The sequence below is a fragment of the Drosophila eugracilis genome, unplaced genomic scaffold (assembly GCF_018153835.1).
Source record: "Drosophila eugracilis isolate 14026-0451.02 unplaced genomic scaffold, ASM1815383v1 contig_106, whole genome shotgun sequence".
Taxonomy (NCBI): Eukaryota; Metazoa; Arthropoda; class Insecta; order Diptera; family Drosophilidae; genus Drosophila; species Drosophila eugracilis.
Window position 1 is genome coordinate 97,325 of NW_024571831.1, and position 15,577 is coordinate 112,901.

Consider the following 15,577-nt stretch of genomic DNA (forward strand, 5'->3'; position numbering starts at 1 on the left):
TTTTCTTTGGCTGCTTGGTCCAACATCGAAGGCTGGCCCTTAAACAGAATCCTTGAGTGGCAGCAGATACAACAGCTCTAACAGCTGTCCTTAGTGCGGTAACGATGGAACTTGTAGGTGGTCGAAAGACCGCCCTCGTTTCTTAAAGCTGCAGCTGCCAGAATGCAATGGCCACCTCATCGTTGCTCTTATTGTACAGCTTCATGAACTTGTCCTCGGTATCAATCTCCTTGTTCTCCACCTTGCACGCTTGCGACTCATGTCGCCAGAGGAAGTGCCTTGTGAGAGCGTGGCACGGGGTGAGGTACGCAGTCATTGGCTGAAGGACTGTACCGTAACGTCTTCAGGAGGGCCTTTTCGCCGACCAGCTTGTCGAAGGCAGCGATTTCCAAATTTAATCCTTTATGTCCCTGAGGGCCTGGTATTCCTGCAGTTGATCGGTCATCTCTTCGAGCAGTCGAATATGCTCCATCTCGAGCTGACCTACCTCCTGGCCGTGACGCTCTCGAGTTTCGAGTTTCAATTCACGTACGAGAACATTGAGAGCGGCTTTATTGTGCTAAAGATCGTGAATCTTGTCATTTAGACTGTCAATACGAACACGAGTCGAGCGGAACCCTCCGATGGACTTGTGCTTAGAGTTGGATGTGCGTGCCGCGGCCTCTTACAGACGACAGACTTTATCCTCGCTAAGCGACTCGTAAAGACTGCTTCAACTTGGCATCATACTTAAATCTGACACATCCGTCGATTTCGCTTTTCTCTGTCTGGCGGATGTGGCGCGACTCATTGATCTTCTTTGAGTGGATCTGATCCTTGAATGTCAGTTCCTCACGCAGGCTCTGAATGGAATTTTCCAAGTCGAAGCACGATAGTGTCTCTAGGCTCTAAAGCCTTGCGTATATCCTTAAACTGCTGGCGCAGACGATCCAGCTTCTTGTTCATATTGTTCAGTTCATCAGTAATCTTCTGACGATCGGCATTAGACAGGTTGAATTTGTTCAGCACGTTGTCACGCAACTCCTACATGCGGACATTTCGCGACGGGCACGATCCCTGGCCGTTTCATTCAGAATATGACGCGTTTCCAGCAGCTCAGCATCGAACAAGTTCTTGATATTGGACGACTCGATGGTGACAGGCTGGCTCCAATCAGCAAATCCACAATCTGCGCTCGGCAGGGAAGGAAGTCTCCTGTTCGGCCACGAACGAGAATGTTGGCGGTTGGTAAGAACACTGCTTCAGCGTGTTGATCCTGGGTCAAGAACGCGTTAGCTGGCTGAGCCTGAGCGGTCGCAACGCCAGCCTCATTGGTAGGAATCACGCCGGAAACGAATGTCAGCGTTCACACGTTGGGGAGCGGGAGGATGAGCATCCGCGGGAGAAGTGTCCAGACTTAAGGCAAATGAAGCAGAGGGCAAAACGTCGGACTTCATCGTATGGTTCCTTAACTGACAAGACGAGGAACCTTGGGCAAGAAGGCCCAGCATGTTCCAGGATACCGCAGGGGGAACAGGGAGCTGGCGGAGCATTAAGGAGCATGCACGATCAAATATTAAATGGCCTACGTCGGCTCACTTGATCCGCTGGCAGACGCGGAGCTAAGGTCAAATCCGTCGTCTCAAGGGTACGGCACCTTTGTTCCAAAGATCTCTTTGATGGGAGCCTGGAATATTAATCGTCGATTACTAAAACGGTTGCGGAAAAGATCAAGGGCAATATCATAATTCGCGTTAGTAATCTCCAACGCCCTCAAAATCTCCAAGGCTGATTCTTGCAGAAAGGAAATGATGGCTATTAATCGTCGTCTTAAATAGGGTGTAGTTATGTGGCCTCTCGGCATAGCAACCGCTGAATGTTGGCATCGGCAACGGGGGGCAATGAGGAAGCAGGCGTGTATGGAGTTGGTGAAATACCAGCACCACTGGTACCATCCAAAATCGTAGAATGGGCAGTAACTTTACTGGAGCGCTTGGCAACTTCCGGTTATTACAACAAAAACAACAAGTTTCCGTGGCAGTTTTAAACTGATCACAATAATCACTATGGAGTGCGATCACGTCGGGGTCACGAAAATGTTAGGCAACTAAGAGTTTTTAATTGCTTTAGAATAAAGAATAAATCGGGGCAGTTCAGTTCCCAAATTTGTAATACGAGTTCAAATCAAAACCAAATTAACTCCGCAACAAAACCATGCCGAAAGCAAGAAGTACAGCTTCAAAAAGCTTCAAGCTACAGCAGTTTGACAAACAGCTCCCAAAAGCGCATGTGCTACAAAGTAACAGGTAAGCGAATGCGAAGCTGGGAGAACCAAATTAAAATAGAAACTGCTGATAAGCCCGCCGCTGCTCATTCGTCTTTTGTTGCTTGGCCCAACAAGTGGCTTTGAAGAATTTCTCCCTTAAGACTGTCCATGTGTGGAAAATTGTTATACGTACGAGTATGTTATATAATGTTTTATTCTTGATCATGAACAATAGCCTAGTCGATTAATTCATGTTCGCCTGCCGTATAAACGCTGCGATCTCAGGAAGTATAGGATACACAAAGTTGATATTAAGTATTCAGATTCTTGAGCTCCCTATGTTTAGTTTATCCCGCTACGCACACTGTAACGCCAATCGCGGAAATCTCGGTAACTATAATAGCTAGAAAGTTGGGGTTGAGCACGAATAATCTTAAGATGCCAGCGCATCTTAATGTAGTACCACGCCCACTCCTATGCCCATCACGCTCCAAAGACGGTTTTCGATTTTTGTAGAAACACTGAAAGCATATTAACGATGTCTCCAATGCGTAATATTTTTTCTGGTCTCAACCACTATAGCGCCCACAAAGTCTCGAAGGCTGAATCTCGCAGACATCAAATGAGCCACCCGAGCTTCTCCATATTGGTCAAGTTAGGATGGCTGTCAATCGTCGTCTTGAACAGGTCGCAGAAATCCGGCCACACGGCATAGCCACCGCTGAGTGTTGGCATCGGCAACGGGGGTAATGAGGGTGCAGGCTTGTATTTAGCGTTTGAAATACCAGCACCACTGGTTCCATCCAATAGCGTAGAGTGGGCGGCAACTGTACTGGAGCGCTTGGCAACTTCCTTCTGGATATCGACGTGCACGTCCGTGGCTAGCTAAGAGAATTTCCAATACAAATTACTTGCGATATCACTATAATTCAGCTCCTCCAATTCTTCCTGAAGCGTGGCAATCGGTCACGCAGAAGCTTCGCCATTGTCTCGAGTGTCATAATGGTCGATTCCTTGGTCCGCATCGCAGTCTTGGCCTTCCTTTCGAATTATTTCCATAATTTTGACTTGGGTATTTGTTGTCTCCTTTTTATCCTACAAGTAACTTCCATGTCTTAGCTAGGTCTTTACTTATTTCTCCTATTTTCCTTCCTATAAACGATATCCCAATCCTGCAACTCTCGTTCTTTGTTTAACTTATCCGTTCTCCTTTGCTTTGCCTCATCTGCTCTCGAACTCTCTTATAAATTTCCTCTCCATATTCATTAAACTTTTTTAAGCACTGATCCTACACGAAAAGAGGTAGTAGGTGTAATAGTCGGAGGTAATTTTGTGTCTGAATAAATAAATTCATATAGGTAAGAAACACCTCGTCCAAAGTATCTTCATGGTCACTTAAAATTTTAAACCTTTTCTGGTCTTCAAGACTATTTCTGTCCATGTCGAATATAATCTTTCTCGATCCCATACTGCGAGCAAAAATCTTTAAATAAACTCGACGCCTTGATCGCAAGAAATTTTTTTTGAAACACCGTGTTGGCCTACAAATTTTTTCATCGTCTTAACGATATTTTTTTCCATCACTAAATGGTATTGTGTACCCGGTTGCATACATAAAGAATTTATATAAAATTGTCCTGGTTATTGTCTTAGAAATTGTACATAATGTACGATGTTCAGTGGTTTCATGGGGTCACTGTCTTTTGAAATAGGCAGGAGCCTCTTATATTTTAGTGTCTGTCAAGTCTGACTTATGTTTATGACTTGAGTAATCCTATTTTTCATAAATAGAAAATAGATACACGTCTCATTACTTAAAATGTGTCATCAATCCGCCTTTTTATATATATCTTGAGGATTCCTTATATATCAGAATTTCATCCGTCGTTGAAATTCAATTCGTAACCGCGATGGTAAATGTTAACTGTTTCCCGTTGAATGTATTAATTTGTCCCCTCCTGGAATGTACAGACTGCTATTGTTGTGTATTTCTCGAAGTTGATGAGGAGCATTTAGCTTCCTCATGTTTCAGAATTATTATAGACGAGCTATTGAAGTTCGAACTACTTTCAGTCGACTGGTCATTGTTGGGCCAAGCAGCCAAAGAAAAACACTGATGAGCAGCGACGGACTTATCAGCAGCTTCTATTTTGTTTCGGTTCTTCCAGTTTCGGATGCGCTTTACTGTTACTTTGTAGCGCATGCGCTTTTGGGAACTGTTTGTAAAACTGTTGTAACTTGAAGCAATGTTGATAAGCTGTACTTCTTTCTTTCGACATAGTTTTGTTGCGGAGTTAATTTGGTTTTGATTTGAACTCGTAATAAAAATTTGGGAATTGAACTTTATTTAAATCTTAGTTGCTCAACAGTCATCATGACGCGTATTTGCACTTGTCTCGTTCCTATTTCTTTTGTAATTTTCTCGCTTATTAGCACCCAAAATTCCTTGTTGCCTATAATGTTCGTTAAAGCCAGTATTACCTCTTGAGCAATAATTATTGTATTATTATATTTATTATATTCCTAATATTGTTGTCTGTAGTAGTTTTCAGAGTTAAAGGGGTTACTTGACCTATTTACTTCTCTTCTCCTTAGATACGAGGTGTGTTCAAAAAGTAAGGTGACTCTTCAAATTTCGCGAATTTCAAATTTTTCGATTATCGATTTTTTTGTTTTGTTATATTGGTACACTCTTCCCTAACATCTGTACCAAGTTTCAATGGAACATCCTCTTTTGTTTGGTTGTGAGAGGCGTAAAGTTACAAGTTGTTTTGCGAGCTCGGCGATTTTTTGCTATCGAAAAATATGGATCAAAGGATTTGGATTTTTTGGCCAAAAACAACACCACAATAATGCCTCAGCCACCATATTCACCGGATTTGGCCCCATGTGACTTTTTCTTGTTCCCAAAACTGAAGATAATCGAAAAATTTAAAAAATTTGAAATTTGAAAAGTCACCTTACTTTTTGAACACACCTCGTATAACTTCTAAAAGGTTTCGATAATCGAAAAATTTGAAATTCGCGAAATTTGAAGAATCACCTTACTTTTTGAACACACCTCGTATATGTATGTCCTCCAAAAAGGTTGCTTAAATATTTTTTTGAGATTTGCTTTTATTTATTGAATCGTCTCCTAATTTTGAGACTAACAATAAGTTTACGAATCTTATCATTAAAATTTAACTATCAGTATACTAAGACATTCTAGTTGCGCGTTGATAAGCCAATTAAAGCAACTGGCTTTCAGCTTTAGGTGTGTTCTTTTGGCTTCAATGTGCCGGCTCTATATGAGACTTCTGTCGAGGTGTAATCTTATATATGTCACTTCGTTTGTTTGTGCCTTCGTTGCCTGTCCAGGGTGAAGAAATTAATTAATTAGTTAATTCATTAATTCATTAATTTGCCAATCTGATCGCTATTTATCAACATGATCTTGTACTTTACACTTTCTAGCCATACTATATCAAATGATTGAGAGACTTCTAACAATATGGCAGTACAGTACTCTCTTTTCCGAACGCGATCCGAATTTCTGATGATATCCGGTTGACCTGCTCAATTGTTTCATGCTTTTCACGAAACCCAAATTGGGGTGACGGGATTCCTTCTTGGATTCTCAGGTATGTGTTTATCCGAGTCATTAGGCATTTTTCAAGGAGTTTAGATAGGCAAGAGAGTAGGCTTACAGGTCTATATGACATGGGGATAGTGTGGTCTTTCCCCGGCTTTGCTATCATTATTATAATTGACTTTTTCCATCTCACTGGAAAGTGGCCAATTTTTGCGATGTCATTAAACCCCTGGGTGAGAGTGCAAACGGCGCAGTATGGGAGCTCAATGATCATTTTGGGAATTATGAAGTCGCAGCCCGGAGATTTTTTCGGGTTCAGTTGTCTTTTGATGATGCTAACGATTTCGTTTGGGCGAAACTCAATTGGCTCATGTTGAGGCCGGGGCTCATATGATAGAGTCGTTGGATTTGGTTGGAAGACATTTTTAAGGTGGTTGGCAAACGTGCTGGCTCTGCCTGCGTCGCTGCGTTCCCAGCCGCCTGTGGCATTTCTAATAGGCATCACGGTTTCTTTCGGTGAGCTCAGAGTTGGGTGAGCTCTCCATGGTGAGTGTTTTGTACTAAAAGATGACAATTTGCTCTATGTAGCGGCGGTGGACATATATGTACGTCGTTTTCTGATTGAATTTTGTATTTATACATACATTATAAGCAAAATCTATTAATTTGGGAAGTTTCCTTGGGTCTGCCGGCCAGTATGTTAGTGTGCCAGAAAAAACATAGTCGAGCTTGTTCTTGGCTTTGATAATTGCATTATAGAGCTGCTTTCCTTTTGGAATCAGGAGACGAGATCCCCAGTTTGTGTGTTTTGCATTGTAGTCTCCTACTGCTATGAAGTGATTGAAAAACTCCATAAACTAATCCTCAGCTATAGTGTAGTGAGAGGGGCAGTATACGGCGTCTAGTGTAAGTTGGTTGCTAGTATTTAGTTGTATATTTATAGAGGTGGCCTGTAGGTTGTTTTTAGCAAATTTTTATTAGAACTTGTGATTAGAATTCCAGTAAAGTGTGTTTCTGAAAGCAGCATTACGTCGATATGATTGTCGAGTAGGAATTGAGCTAACTGAAGCTTATACTGCGAGACGCCGTTGGCGTTCCACGTAGATATCCGTAGGGAAGTCAATATTTGGATTGTTGTGAAACCACCATTTGAATCAATAGATTTTGGTTACGCATTAAATCCTGCATAGTTGTGCACATAAACGAAATAATTTACGTAAGGCTTTGTTGTCATAGTTTCAAAGTGGATTTTTGGCTGCACTGGTGACTGATGCTGCTGAGCCGTGTTCGGTTCTTGGTATGCTGATTGAAAAAATGAACTTTTTGAGGCAGGGGTAGCCAGTGCTGATTTTAATGCGCTTGCATATGTTACATTTTTGTCAGAGTTTATGGGTCCTAGTGAGGATCTAGTATTTTAATATTTGCGCTGGTAGCTGATGATGTCGGTTTGCTTATACAGTTCCGGTTGCTGTTATTGTTACGGTTGACGTCGTCAAAAAAATTGCAGTGCTAGATACTGCGCTTTTTGGGTGCAGAGACATGAACCTAACCCTCAACTCAAAATACATCCTGAAAAACAGACTCTTTTGTGCCCTTTATGATGATGATCCGTTACTCGTAGAGTAAAAGGGTATACAAGATAAGTTGAAAAGTATGTAACAGGTAGAAAGGAGCGTTTCCGACCCTATAAAGTATATATATAACATGTCCGTCTGTCCTTCTGTCCGTCTCTCCGTATGAACGCTGAGATCTCAAGAACTATAAGATCTAGAAAGATGAGATTAACCATGAATATTCTTGAGTTTATTACAGCATCCTGCCACGCCCACTCTAACGCCCACAAATCGCGAAAAACTTAAATCGCTGAAATCTCAAGAACTATTAGAGCTAGAAAGTCGAAATTCAGAATGTATTATCTTCAGATTCCCGCGCATCTTTTAGTAGTAATCCATCCGGTCACACCTACCCATACGCCCACAAGGCTCAAAAGACGGTTTTCGCATTTTCTAGAAATGCTGATATCTCGGTAACTATAAGAGATAGAAATTTCGGTTTCAGCATGTTGGTTTTTATGATGCCCCAAATGCAAATTGTATCTAGCCACGCCCACGCTTACGCCCACAAAACCCGGAAAACCAAAAATGCAAAAATCTCGGGACCTATAAGAGCTAGAAAATTAGGCTTAAGAACACGCATTAAAGAGATGAGTCTGCAACTTGTCACAAGTTTTCATCCCGCCAACTAGAGTTTCAACACCTCATACTATAAACACACAATGCAATCAAAAGAAGTCAAATCTACAAATCGAACAGCTCGTCCTCGAAAAGCGACGCTTACGTCGAGCATGGCAAATTCACAGATCGCCATCTGCTAAGCATTGCTTAAGACATGCCTCACGTCAACTTGCTCAAGCTCTACAGCAAGAAGAAACATATGTCCACCGCCGCTACATTGAGCAATTGTCAACTAATTGTACAAAACACTCACTATGGAGAGCTCACCCAACTCTGAGCTCACCGAAAGAAACCGTGATGCCTATTAGAAATTCGCATTCGCATTTTCTAGAAATGCTGATATCTCGGTAACTATAAGAGATAGAAATTTCGGTTTCAGCATGTTGGTTTTTATGATGCCCCATTATTAGCCACGCCCACGCTTACGCCCACTAAGCCCGGAAAACCAAAAATGCAAAAATCTCGGGACCTATAAGAGCTAGAAAATTAGGCTTAAGAACACGTATTAAAGAGATGAGTCTGCAACTTGTCACAAGTTTTCATCCCGCCATGCTCACTCTAACGCCCACAAATTGCGAAAAACTGTAGCGTCTATAATATTATTATGAATACCTTCGTTTAACCTTGTATAGCTTATTTCTGTTTATATTTATTGATTTACTAAAGATTTGTCAAATCGGAACATTATTTCGCTATTTATGAGGTAGGTAGGTTATAATACTATAAGCAATAACGTCATTATCAGTTATTAAAAATGATTTTTCTGACAAAAGGTTGCATAATGAATACTTTAAAATGAAATAAAACTGTAATGGATATCTCATTGAAGTAGCAATAAATTATAAATTATAATAAATTCATTATATAATTTACTCCGTGAATTAAAAATATAGCTTTATTTATTTTTATTTATTTTAATTTTTGATTGGTGGGAGTCAGGATGCTGAAACAAATTTGCGCTGCATAGCTTAATCTCAACTATAACTAATACGGATTTCGTGGATCGGAAAACTGGCTATCGATAGTCAGATAAATTTGAATAAAGCAGCGCCAGATTTTATTATTGTGCGGAATATCTGAAGTCGTTGTAATTCAGTCAAAGACAGACCAATGTTATGCCATAGTTTAACGCATCGGATAACTTCTATTACGTTTTCCAATAGAATGGTATGGGAAACTGCAGTATGATAAAACGACACCATCCTCGTTACCGTCAACCAAGTGGTGGTCTTTTAATTGTTAACGGTATTCTTCAGTATAATCGCATAAGAGTAACCTTGAAATTATACTTTTGACAAAGTGTTTTTTTTGCCGAGTTTATGTAGAGAACTACATACACAACTTTCTGGTTTTCCATAAATTTTCCGAAAACAGAGTTTTTCATTAATTTAACCCTCTACTGCATGAGCATAGAAATAATAAGGAAAAAATTTTTTGAATGTAATTATGTGTTTATTAAGGCCAAAATAATATATTTTTGGACTTTTTTTTGTGGGGGGTGGCATAGTTTGGGGTGGGGGATATGGGGCCATATATGGCATTCAGCTTATTCTATAGTTTGCCATATATGGCTTTGTATGCATGTATACATTACTGCATGTGAAAGTTGGTGAAACAGTTTCTTTTGTCGTTGTAGCATAGAAATACATTGCATTTCTCACAAAAGGTGTATGAGCGGAAAGAGCAATCATTTTTGCAGAGTTGCCTTTGCTTTTTCCAGGTGGGAAAATGGCCAATATGGTCCTCCCGAACAGAATTCAATGGAATTTCCTGGTGCTTTCGTCTTTTGTTGATAGTAGGAGTACCTTCCCTACTTGTACACGGGGATGAAGTTGGAGTCATCGCAGGTCGTCCGCGCTTCTTTACTTTTCCTGCCTTGCACAGGTGCTCAGCTATAAAAAGCTTGAAATCGAAGAGTGGCATATATTGATCTGACTTACGACAACATAGAATCCATGAATTCACTACTCACATATCAATCATGTGAAAAAATATTTTCTTATACCATTTTCTTGAGCGCAATGGAATTCTATAAAGTCCAAGTAAAGAATCCAGTAAGTCAACGCCACCCATACCGCCGCTTACTCCCAAATTAGGCGCTCCCTCCGGATAGGTATCACTTTGGGCTCCCGCAAAAATATCAAAGTCGTAGCTAAAACCTGATACGTTACTGCATATAGAGCCATATATGGCGTCCACAGTTATTTGCATAGAATAGTATATGTGATGCTCACCTATAGTCAAATTCTATTTTTTATGAACGAAAACTTTATATTCTCTTAGAAAAAAATACTTTTCAGTGATAAAACTGATTTTTAGTGTAGTAATTTTTATTTTAATTTCACCGCAATTCACTTTCGTTCGTCTGCTTGAGGCGCGAGCACAAAACTGATTGAAACTTGAGATAAGGCAACACAAAGAAGTTCTGAGTATAGACATCTTACAGAAAATAGTTGAAAGAGAATTAGTGATGACAAACGGTTTAGTATATGTACCGTTTTATTGCAAAAAAAATTATTGAAAGTGAGAAGCCATATATGGCTTTGTATGCGGTAGAGGGTTAAAGAAATCTTAAATTTTGTTCTCATTTTACCCATTTAAAATTTTTCCACTGAGAATATTAAAAAAAAAAATCCGTCAATTTTTATTGTGTGTGTGTTATGTGTGATTTAGTTTGCTAACGGCGTTATTAGAAACAAGTCAATCCTTTGAATGCGTTCCGATTTTAAAAAATATTTAACAAACATTATAACATTTAATGATTCAACCATGTTTTACTTCGTGATTGGAGCACTGAGGGCCATCGGGAATTATAATTTTAAAACGGATTAAATTCTTCGTTGGAAGGAATGTATTACCCCAGAAGGGACCTATTTTGAAGGGGAAATAATAAATACAGATGATTGATAAGTTGTTTGTATTTTGTTTAACTATCGTTCATCGTATTGTAATATACAATATGTATAGTTTATTTCTTTAATATCAAGTAATTGTTTCTTACATATTTTAAGATTGTTTTATGTTTTCTTATCTTAAAAATTCATAATATATAAGCGTAAATAAAGAGAGTTTAAGTTACGAATTTTAATAATAAATCTTTTCTTTCAGTATCGGTATAAATATAGCACGAGCGTACTGGAAACTTATATTCAAGGAAACAAGGTTCCATTTAGTTTTCTACTGATGTTAATTGTGCAGTTTATTACAATTCTCACAGAACGCGCCATTTATCTTCGAAAGGCGCTTATATATAAAATCGTTTTCCACTTTATCACTGTTGTTGGAATTCATATTTGGATGTTCTTTTTGGTACCGCATGTCACAACGCACAGTTTTGGGGAAACAGCTCCGGTTCTGTTTTACTTAATAAAATGCCTTCATATGTTACTCTCTGCTTACCAAATAAGATGTGGATACCCAAAAAGAATACTAGGAAATGTATTTACAAAAGGATATTCATTGGTTAATTATATAGCTTTTAAAATGTAAATCGCATAGTTTCATTAGCTTATATGCTTCCAGTCATTAAACCAAACATCTTGTGGTAAAGACACTCGGATCACGACGGCATTCAATACTTACTGAATAGATTTTTTATTATTTTTAACAAATGCTAAATACAAAAATGGTAAATGAGCTTTTTATTGCAGGAACAATATCAAGAATGTTTAATAAATGACGTTGCCGTCATACTAAGACTGAAATTTAAAGATAACATTTTTAAAATGAATTGCATTATAATGTTTTAAATACATTTTGAACGAATTTTAATATCAGTGGTGTCACCAACCATGTAACCCGAGTTACCCAATGCTTCTTCATATCGTTTTAAGTAATTGAAAACATTTGTCTCGACATATTTTGACTTAAGTGAGTGTATAAATCAGTGAACCGGCACACCAGGGTGGCACACATTTCGAAACTTAGATTTAAACCTGAGCCTGCTAATGATGTATAGGTTACTAAACTACCTTTGTCAATTTCGGCCTTTAAGTGAACAATCAATCACCATCAAAGTCTGGCCTCCCGCTTTCAAAAAATGATGGAACACTGCTATGATATCGAAATTGTTCGTTTCAAAATAGAGTGATTTGTCTGCACTATACGTGATGCCATCATAGTAAGGTTAAGGTAACAATAGACATATTTTGGATAAAAGATACTTAGCTATGATACTGTATCTAGAGGATACAAGCTTAAATTTTAATTGCACGAGTTCAAGTAAATGTTTTATCCACGATCTCTAAGGAGTTTGAGTGACCTGGTCTCAGAGCGGTTGATAAGGCAAGAACGAAGTTACAATAGCAATTTTATTACAGCGATTAAAAATAATGATATAAAAGTTTATAATATAAATAAAGTTAGAAATTATATACCCTTAAATGCATAATAAAGTGATCGCGGAGGTAAACGGCAAGCAGGGACATCACTTCCATCGTGGAGCTCAACGCCTGAAGAATCCACGTAGGATTCGATTGGAATCCGCGCTTAATCCACATTTGGACAAGATAAGGTGATTCCAACGCTTTCTGCTAAGAGATTCTATTTTCAATGGATGACGTTCGGTTTTTGGTTCAGAGCTACATATATATAGATAAAGCTAAAAACGTCTTGAACTTTGATACAGACCTTCGCTAAATTAACTGCACGGTATTCCTCGTCTATAATATCACATTCTCGTTTGACCTTGTATAATATATTTTTGTCAATATCTATCGATTTACCAAAGATTTTTTAAATCGGATCAATATTTCACTAATTTCCACTAAAAAAATGAATTTACTATAATTGTGTAAAGCAGTAATGAATATTGTTTTAAGTAGTGCATTTTATTAATCCAACCTTTTTATAAATAATTTACAATATATAAATACACGAAAAAAGCGCTACAGTGAACGTTGCAAAAGAAAAGGCCGATAGTTTTTATTTCCTATAATGTATTATACCAGTTACTCGTAAAATAAAAGGGTATATTAGTTTGCGACTAGCGGCTGGGGAATTTTCAAGAAGCGAAACAAACGAAACGAAGTTGATTCTAAAGTTTATTGCTGCCAGCTGCTTCGAGGTTCGATCGGTTAATGTTCTCCCGAGAGCAGCATACCATTTCGCATAGCCACGAACAGAAAATCTTATCAGTTAGATCACAACAACTCGGCTATGCTCAAGCTTGAGTGCAACTGATAAGCTTTTGTACATTGGTTTTGGCTGCGTGTATTCAATTAATTCTTCCTTTTCATCTATCCTTAAAACTAACAATAAAACTAAATCTACTGCTCCAACATTCCGGCCCCGTTGAAGGCCTCCGGCGCTTTAACCTCCTCGTTAGGAGCGTTGCTTACTGGCAGCAATGCCAGCTTGTGGATGGCGCGCTTGATGACGCCTCCTGACGTCCGTACCTCCGCCACACACACTCTTCCGTCCTCAACGACTGTTGTTGCCACCACGCGGCCTGTAAGCCACCTTTGCGGAGGCATGTTGTCCTGCACGAGCACCAGGCACCCGACCTCCAAATCGCGACCCTCGACGCACCACTTGTTGCGATGCTGCCGGCTGGCGATGTAGTCCTTGGACCAGCTGGCCCAAAACTGCTGCTTGAGATCGGACAGCATTCGCCACCGCCTCAAATATCCGCAACTGGCCTTGCTGGAGATTCTGCCTGTGCCGGACTTTTGCGGCAGCGTGATCAGAGGCTGGCCGATAAGCAGATGTCCTGGAGTTAGGGCCTCTCCATCGTTGGGATCGTTGCCTGGCGACGCGATTGGTCGAGAATTGAGCAGCGCTCAATGCTGAGCTCGTCCGTTGTCAGCTTGGCGTTGCCGATTCCTCGCAGCAGCCGGTGTTTGGCGGCCTTGACTGCTGCCTCCCACAGTCCTCCGAAGTGTGGTGACCTCGGCGGACCTCCTCCCGACGAACCTTTTAAAAACAGATAAGAAGCTGTCAGTGGATAATTGAAATTGACCGTCGCCGTATGCAGACGTGTATTTTTATTGTGCTCTGGGAAAACAAAAAGTAAAGTATTCAATAATATCCAAAAAAGTTCAGTGACTGGTTTCGTAAACCAAAACAACGCGAAAATGTTTATATTGGTTAATTAATTTATTAATATAAAACAAAACACTAATTCTAACAAACTCAACCTCGACTGCAATGAGTTTAAACGACGTTCGCACCCAACGTCAACGTGAGCAAGACGAGAGACGGCTCTCAGTACAAAGAAACAACGCTTACTTCTCTTTCAAAGCAACCGAAAGTAATGCAAGCTCTTCCCAAAGACGGTCAATTACCCCAAACTTGACCGAATTCCTAAACGTAGAAAGCGAGAGAGCGCGTTCTTGCTCCCCCTCGCTACCATCGATGTCTCTGCAGCCAAAGAGCGCAGCAACCAGCACCGCAATTTCTTTGACAACGTCAACCATAACAACAACAACAACCGCAACTGAAACGACAGCGCGATTAACGACGTCATCAGCTAGCAGCGCAAACATTAATATTTCTGCCCCTGCGCTGCCCGAAAAAGACAACAAAAACAAGAGGAAACGCTATAGTCGAGTGCCGCGACTATAAGATACCCGTTACTGTTTTACACAATTTTAAAATATTAATTTTGCTAGTGGAAATTCACAAGGCACCACCTATTGTCAGAGGAAGTATGTTGAGTATGCTTATAGTGACGTCACTGCCCATGTGGAGCCTTATAACCTTAATTTCTTCATAAATAGCGAAATAATGTTCTGATTTGAAAAATCTTTTGTAAATCGATAGATATTAACAGAAATAAGTTACACAAGGTCAAACGAAGGCATTCATAATAATATTATAGACTACACAGTTTTCCGCGGTTTGTGAGCGTTAGAGTGGGCGCGGCCGGATGCAACTTCGTGGCAAGTTGCAGAGGCATCTCCTAAATACGTGTTCCTAAGCAAAATTGTGTAGCTTTTATAGTTTTCGAGATTTTTGCATTTTTGGTTTTTCGGGTTTTGTGGGCGTTAGAGTGGGCGTGGCGTGATCCGAAAAAAACAATTCGCATTGGGAGCATTATAGAAACATACATGCTTAATCCGAACTTTCTTTCTCTTATAGTTACCGAGATATCAGCTTTTCTAGAAAATTCGAAAACCGTCTTTTGAGCCTTGTGGGCGTATGGGTGGGTGTGGCCGGATAGTAGTAGCACTATAAGATGCGCTGTCATCTAAAGATTATACTTTCTGAATTTCAACTTTCTATCTGCAATAGTTCCTGAGATTTCAGCTATTTTAGTTGTTTGCGATTTGTGGGCGTTTGAGTGGGCGTGGCAGGATGCTGTAATAAACTTGCGCTGTCCCGGGACCTCAAGAATCTTCATGCTTATCTCAGCTTTGTATCTGCTATAGTTCTTTATAGGGTCGCAAAAGCTTCCTTCTTTCTGTTACATACTTTTCAACGAATCTAGTATACCCTTTTACTCTACGAGTAACGGGTATAACAAAAAAAATATTAAGCCGGCTGTGCAGACTGGTATGGATCGCAACATCCAAATCAAAAGGA

General features: G+C 39.9%; 1 pseudogene; it reads right to left on the minus strand.

Moving 5' to 3' along the window:
• Positions 1–77: 77 nt before the first annotated feature.
• Positions 78–12,552, minus strand: LOC108105565 (annotated as a pseudogene).
• Positions 12,553–15,577: the final 3,025 nt, after the last annotated feature.